We start from the raw sequence: 6,316 nt of genomic DNA, 5'->3' as shown, positions 1-6,316 counted from the left end.
TCAGGCTTTGTAGATCACACAGTCTCTATCACGACTATTTAACTCTACTATTGGCTCATGAAAGCTGCTGTAAATATACGTAAGCAAACGAGCATGGCTATGTCCCAGTAAAACTCTATTCACAAAAACAGGCAGTCAGCCAGATTTGGTCCAAGGGCTATTGTCTGCCAACCTCTGCCATCCCAGCTGATAGCCAACTCAAGATGTCTGTCCCCTGAGCCATATCAGTTCAGAAGTGGGCGTATCTAAGCGCGTCTGTGCCAATGAGACATGAGGAGAGCATTAATGGAGGCTTCTGGGAGATCAGCATCCTTAAGAAAATGCTGCCGTACAAAGCTAGTCTCTCTCCATCCCAGGCATGGACGAGAAACCTTAAAGGCCCAATTACCACTAACAGCCGTCCTAAGAGCCTTAGCAAAAATTTGACAATGTGGATGGCCGGGAGAAGCCTTTCTCTAGACTCCTTTTCATGTGAGCTAAAAAAAAAATTCCAACTTCTCCGCATTAACTCTGAATTGGGTCATCTGTTATTTCAGCTAAAGGCATCCTGAGTAAAAACCTCATTTAAAGGATAGTTCTGAAATCGAAAAGGGATAATGTGACCATGGCATGTAAATCACAAAGCTCAACCAACATGAACATTAGTGATATTGAAATAATTGCCAAAAACCCCTCCCCAAATCATCGCTGGGTCTCAGTCACATTAATTGTATATGCAAGTCTTTGACACCCATCTTCCATTGAAAATGAAGATCCTTCATCTCTCATCAATAATTTAAAAAAAAAAAAAAAAAGCTGCAAACTATCATTTCTTTTAGCTTGGGATTCCCAACCCACATAAGAAAAAACTCAGTGGAAAGAAACCAACAGTAATTATTAGCCTGTCAAAGCGATGCAGTGAGGGTTTTTACAAAGCAACTCCCCTCTCTCCCTCCTTCCCTCCCTCTCTCCCTCCCTTCTTTTTTTTTCTCCTGGAAAATAGCAATGCAGAAACTCGAGTTTGAGGAGTGTGGGACTGGAGTCAAAATTCCAGCTCTGCCTCTGAGTAAATCATTACATACTGCATAGTTCTAGTCCTCATAAGTAATGTTCTCCGGTCTCAAAAGGGTAGAAATAGGGATTCGTGGTTATTTATTAAAATCAAACAGCACTGAGGACCTTATAAAGTTAAACCACTTACTCTGTCATTCTCTCTTCCTCGTCTCCCCCTCTCTGCCCCTGGGGAGGTTTAGCACAGCTAGCAGTATTTTTTTTTCTTCTTCTTTTTATATCCTTCCACGATGACCCAGTTTTGTGATGATTTGAAATTCGAAACAAAGAAATAAATTAATCCGATGTGACATTTCATAACTTGTATTGCTTGCAACTATGTCAATAGGTATAATATACCAGAAACTGATAATAAATCGCGTCCTGATTTATCAAGTACCTACAATGTGCCAGGTATCCTAATGACTGACAATCATTAAATTTCACAACAGCCCCATAAGGCATTATTATCCTCAGCTTTACTCCAGCAAAGTGCGGTTCACAAGATTGCTTTAGCAATCTGCCTAAGGCTGTAGAAGAGGAAGTGGGGGGCCTCCAGAGTCAGATACAGGTCTGTGAGATTTCAAAGGAGGATTTCAAAGGAAGAACGACTCAGTTGGGAAACTATGAAAAGTTGAGAAACTATGAGCCTGCCAGAACTTTGTGTCTGAGTAGTGCTGCTGTGGTGGGACCTGCCACATTGGGGGGTAGGACTCTGGGGACAGGCACATGGGGGATGAGTGAGGAGAGGGACAACAAGCTGTCTGGCGTTGAGACTGGTGACCTGGAGCTGGCATCAGCACCCCTGGAGATGTCCCCACTGCACCCAGGACGACCTGTAACGGACTCGAGCTCACACATCGGATTGATGACAGAATTGGGACCCCAGCTGAAGTCTAGTTTCTGACTCCAGTTTCATTCCCGTCTTTCTGTAAGCTGACTATCTTTCCTTTAAGCCCAGCACAAAAGCCTCCTTCTCCACGATGCCTCGATTGACTCCTCTGGCCCCAGTGGCCTCCCTGCTCTGATACCAAGGACACTCCTCTCATTTGGCACTTGCCATATACTAACTTGTTAACTTGCCATCTTTGTGCATTTATTTTGATAAACTCACAGGTAGGGACTATATTTTGTATGTTTTTTGTGCTCACATAATATTCTTTTTTTGTGTCCTCCATAGGATCTGGTATGACACCAAGCATGTGACGACACTCACTTATAGGACGTAAACTCGACTGGGCAATAGAGATGGACCAGCGACGTGGATCTGGATGTGGGAGCCTTTGCCCGGCCATCAAATGCACAGAGGTCCTTACGGGATGTACTGTACTTTTACAGTTAAGCATCTGGGCTTTCAAAAAGGCATCCTGGGCTTGAAACTCTAGCTGGGCCATCTTAACCCCCCTCAACTTTAATTTCCTAATCTGTAAAATACGAATAATAATGAATGGCTGTAAAGTGCCTGAGAGCACCTGATGGAGAACTTTCATATGCTCCATACGTATTAAATGCTCAAAAATGCTATAGGTGTGGTTATAATTTTTAAATATAAGAGACCAAACCACTTGCTGAATGCACATTAAACAAGCAGACTAAGCATTTGCAGAAGTAAACTTCTCGCTGCTCTGCAGGGCATAATTTTTTTTTAACACCTACGGCACCTGGTCTTTCTAGGTGGTCTCCCATCCAAGGACTAACCAGGCCCAACCCTGCTTAGCTTCTGAGATCAGATGAGATCGGGCGTGTTCAGGGTGGCATGGCCGTAGATAAGACATAATTTTACGTAGGAATGCTCTCCTGTCCACATAGTGCTGCAACCCTGTCTTTGGGCTACAGATTTTAAACTAAAAGGCATTCATTGAGTGTCCACCTGTGTGCAGAATTCAGTTCTTCGGTGACAACCAGCAGGACCCAGGAGCCATTTACATTTCTCTATATTGGCGGTTCTCAGAGTGCGGTCCAAGGACCCCCGAGGCTATTTCAAGGTGTCTACGGGGTCAAAGCTCTTTCTGTAACAGCACTAAGATGGCTTCGCCTTTTCCACTCATTCACACGTGGACAGCGGTGCTGCTCAGAGGCTGCCTGAGCTGTGATAATGTCATCTCTCAGCTAATGGATTGAGGGTTTCCATATTCCTGGGTTTTTTTTCTTTTAATTTCTCAGTTTTAATTTTCATGGGGTAAATATCAAAGATGCAACCCACATTTAAACAAAACAAAACAAACAAACAAAAAAACATCACTTCAGCCCTCAATGATTTTTATGAGTGAGAAGGAATCCCGAGACCAAAAGTTTTAGGACCCCAGCTGCAGATGCTTCTCGCACACTGAGACGTCCCCTCGCCCACCTTCATCCGTGAGCCACCTCCCGGTCTCCAGGACACTGTCGTAAAACCCTGTGAGCGGTGGTGAGGACGCCCCGTTAACTGGCAAATACGTTCTTCTGACTGGTCTGTCTCAGTCAGTCCTGCTGGCGTCCCGTCCACAATTAACATTTGCGAAACAGCAAGAGCCACGTCTTCCCCGCCCCAGGCCCACAGAGTCTCTCTCTCATGGAAGAATCTTCTGCCTTTTAGGTTAAGAAAAACGCCCAGTCACAGGCTGCTGCTCCAGAAGACGGTCCCGCACACCGGCTCTTCTGTGCCCTTGCTCCCCGCTTGATGTTTCGCCCTGAAAGCCTGAACGCCGTGCTCGGCTCCAAGAACTTCCCTTCCAGAGTTTGTGAAATAGCTTCGTTGAGAGTCTTACAATGGTTTTCTGTTTCCCAAGAGTATGCTATAGGGGTCATGGTTACAGACGTTAGGAAAGGCTGGGTGGGCTGGGCTAATTATATATGGATTATTGCCTCACATTTTCCTGTCCCGCAGACTCAATGCAGATGGTGAGACTGTGAGAGAAGCAGGGGCAGATTTGCCACCAAAGAGACAGGAAATCTCTGCAGGAGGCACACAAGCACGAGGGGCGTGTCTCCCACTGACCCTGGCGTCGCTCCAGCAAATCCTTCCTTTTTTGGTTCAGGAGGGAGACAGGAGGGAGACAGCTTGCGTGGGCTCTGCCAAGGCTAACCAACTCTTGATTTCCCCAAACGAACGTTGGAACTTGCCAGCTTTAGGCTAAAGAGAGAAACCAGACACCTTTCAAGAAGAACAGCAAACGCACATTCCTCTTTAATTATACAGCTTCCTTAACTGTCTAATCACTTACAAACAGGTCCTTCCTAGAAGCATTCCTTCAGCAGATGACTATTCAGGAGATAAAATAGATCCTGGGAGTGTTTACAAAAGACATCTGCTTTCTTTGGCTAGTTGTCGCCATTAATCAAAATTTATGTGGAACGGCTCGTCTTTGGCAGAACAAGAATATAATCAAGATGACCCTGAAGGGCTAAAAAAGGTTAATGGACTGACATAGCATGTATGAATTCCACAAACATGCAGAACCAGTCTCCAAGGGTCCTTGAACTACGGAAATTAGGTGCCCGACTCAGGCGCACACACGCGGAGCGGGGTCCACGCACAGAGAGTCCATCGTTCGTTCTAGTCGGGCGGGACCTTTCCTGCAGCCCAACCCACCAGGTCTAGCCTTCCGACTGGCCTCTCTCCCTGCCTGGGAGCTGCCCGGCAAGTTGTTAGAAGGTTCAGAAGGCTCTAGAATCAGATTTCAAAGTACTTGCCAGTGAATTTCCCTCTCGGCTCTCCGACCCCACCCCCACCTGAAAGTCCTTCACTTGTTAACTCGGGGCCTCTCTTCCCTGCCCCTCAGGCCTGAGTCACTCACTTCACACCAGGAACAAAGTTTGCAAATACTTGGCTACCAGGAGTCGCTGTTCTCAGGGCCAGATGGAAGATTCAGATGCAGATTTAGAGAGCTAGTTTGTAGCTCCCAGAGCTGAGATAAATATGCCAAGAGCCGAGGAAGCAGGGGGAAGGGGAGGGTCTCCTGGGAGCGAGCGGAGAGTGGACGGGGCAGCCTGGAGTGGAGGGGCGGAGACCAGCCCTCCATCGTCCTTCGTGGAGGCTCACCAGCCTGCTGCCTGCGGTTCGCTGGTTTTAGTTAATTCACGCCTGTGCCTCTGGACATCCCATTCCTGCCTGAGGGCCCAGGATACTCCCGAGTCCTCTAAAACGAAGGACAGAGGTACTTGGGGGTAGTGAGCACCCAAAAGGTGAGAGCTGAGCAGCATAAAGGGAAATCTCACCTTTGACAAGGAGGGCTTAGATGGAATCGGTGTTTAAGCACCCCAGGTAGACTACATGGAGCCTGTCACATGAGGGGACAGCTCTGCGGTCAGGGTCAGGGTGGGAAACACACACACACACGGAAGCACATCAGAGCCACGTCCCACCCCAAAGGCAGAGCTCGACCTGCAGGTGAGAAGAGCAAAATTGAAAGTCATTAACGGATTAGAGCTGGGGGCCCCTGGGAAGGCGTCCGGCCCCCTATCTTCTGGGCCGACTCCTGGAGTAGGACAGCACTCCTAGAAAGCGTGGTTGAAATCCCAGGCAAACTGAAGAGTGCCTGCTCTCAGGGCGGAGTCCCCGAAGGTGCAGACCCCGTGCCCGTGGGGCGCGCCTGCATGGGCGGGCAGAGATGCTGGGGTGCCGGTGCTTGGGCAGGTGAGCTGGAGGGAAGCTTCACAGCAGGCGGGGCAGCGAGGAAATGGCCCAAACAACTAGAAGTCCAGGGGTCCTGAAGGGGCTTTCCTGGTTGGGGCGAGAACCACCAAAGTCGTCTCAACGTGGGTGGCCTTGTGGAAAGATGTACTTCCCCGGAGGCCAGTGAGAACCAACGAGATCGGCCAAGGACCACAAGGCGCCTCCCCCACAGCCCGACAGTGTGGGAGCCTCTCGTGAACCCAGACACCGCCTGGGGAGAAAGGAGGGTGGGGAAAAGTTGGAGAGAAACCCCAGTTAGCTGAGCAGTTTCCTGAGAGAGCCTGGAAACTGGAAACGGCTGAATTGTGGCAAGATGAGTTCTCCTCCGACAGCAGGATCGAAAAGTTGCCGGCTCAGTGGAGTGCGATGTCAGAGAAGTCACATTTCTGCACACCCAAGTCAGCGGACGGACAAATGCATGCCTTTTTTTAGGTCATGGCCATCTCCTGCTAAAACGGTATGATCATTTCCCATTGCACTTGTCAATTAATCCAGACTCTGGCCTCTGGACCAAGAACCCTGTTCTTCCTCCGCCAAGTCCACGTCCTCCCTCACTAAGCGGCTGTCCCACTGGTCTCCTTTGTGAACGGCACGCTGGCCAAGTTCCTTCCTGACTCAACGCTTACGTGTCCA

The 6,316-nt window shown here is 48.6% G+C and overlaps 1 long non-coding RNA gene and 1 other non-coding gene across 2 annotated transcripts; one reads left to right on the top strand and one right to left on the bottom strand.

Annotated features, from left to right (window-relative positions):
* Positions 1-1,221: 1,221 nt before the first annotated feature.
* On the top strand, positions 1,222-4,936 carry LOC111731702. Its single transcript, XR_002777264.1, has 3 exons — positions 1,222-1,960; positions 2,210-2,337; positions 3,605-4,936. It is a non-coding gene; the product is annotated as an uncharacterized LOC111731702 (long non-coding RNA).
* Positions 2,679-2,797, bottom strand: LOC111731707. Its single transcript, XR_002777268.1, has one exon. It is a non-coding gene; the product is annotated as a 5S ribosomal RNA (ribosomal RNA).
* Positions 4,937-6,316: the final 1,380 nt, after the last annotated feature.

The sequence above is a fragment of the Pteropus vampyrus genome, unplaced genomic scaffold (genome assembly GCF_000151845.1).
Source record: "Pteropus vampyrus isolate Shadow unplaced genomic scaffold, Pvam_2.0 Scaffold392, whole genome shotgun sequence".
Lineage (NCBI taxonomy): Eukaryota > Metazoa > Chordata > Mammalia > Chiroptera > Pteropodidae > Pteropus > Pteropus vampyrus.
This window is presented reverse-complemented; position numbering and strand designations above follow the sequence as displayed.